This window comes from Crinia signifera, chromosome 5 (assembly GCF_055691185.1).
Source record: "Crinia signifera chromosome 5, ASM5569118v1, whole genome shotgun sequence".
NCBI classification, from domain to species: domain Eukaryota; kingdom Metazoa; phylum Chordata; class Amphibia; order Anura; family Myobatrachidae; genus Crinia; species Crinia signifera.
In genome coordinates this window covers 319,564,582-319,565,927 of record NC_139221.1, presented here as the reverse complement: position 1 = coordinate 319,565,927, position 1,346 = coordinate 319,564,582, and positions in this window count along the sequence as shown.

The following is a 1,346-nucleotide window of genomic DNA, read 5'->3' as shown; positions in this document are numbered from 1 at the left end:
ATTTGATACCAATGCGCGTTCAAGTATAGTGGAAATTAAAAAAAAGTAAAATAGTCTTTCCAGACAAGACGCTATATATAGAAATCGAATCGTAATAAAATTGAATGCCATATCGAATTCTACATCTAACCGTGTGTATCCACTACTAGAGGGGAGGTTTAGGCTTATGGTGTGTACACACGGTGAGATTCCATTGCTATTCGGTGAGATTTGATTGCTATGCAATCTTTGCTAGCTCATGTGCTATTTACATACAATTCATACTACAGTATCTGCATTCAATCTGCTCTATATAGTCATTGCTGCCCTGTCTATTTGGCTTTCGATTTCAGTTGAACGGGAGCATCGGCATTGAATCCGGATAGAAAGCACAAAAACAATGCTCTATCTCCATTCGATGTCTATGCGATTCCAATTTAATTTTGACTATATAGTCAAAATTGAATGGTAAATCTTACTGTGTGCACACACCAAGGAGGTTATTCTGATCGGTGCGGCCAAACGTGCGTACGTTCACTATTAACGTACGCTAGCCGTACGCGGCCGTTGGGGTTAAGTCCACCCACAAATCAGCCGCTTACGTACGGGCAGAAATAACGTAGAGGGGGAGTGGCGTACAAATGAGCGTACGGCAACGTACGCGGACGGCCCAGCCCTTGCACTCCGACAACAGGCGTACAACTGAGCGTACGGCGCCGTTTACGGACATCTTTCGTCCGTCTTCCCACCGCCTTCTTGCGGAGATCTGAGCGTACGCCAGCTTGCACGGACGGGTCCCTATTGTTTTCAATGGAAAACACAGCTTATGTCACCGCTCGTGAGAGTGAGCGTACGTCCGTGTACGCTGCCATACCCTTCACATATATGGACCTGCAAATCTTGCCTTTCAACTACAAATCTGACAATTGATTAATTAATCTATTTGTAATTCAATTATTGTTTTCTATTAACTCAATTGTCTACCTTAATAAAGACCTAATAAAACTACATTTGAACCCACATTACATGTATATTTGTTATGTTCTAATGTGGCATTTTAATCACTATCTATGTGTCCCCATATTGCTGTTACTTTTACATCAAGTTATGTTGGTGTTTCTGTATATGTACTAAATTATGTCCATAATTACTTTGTCCACAATGTGTAACATGTATACCTACCCTGATGTTATGTGTGATGTTTTAATCTACCAACATTAAACATTCATGCATTTTCACTATGTGTTATTTTACTCAAAAACACACACATTCACACATCAATCATTACCCCTCACCTCAAATTACAAGTATAACTTACAGTACACATCTGTATGTACCTACCCTTACAAGCCCTCTAACATATTTAT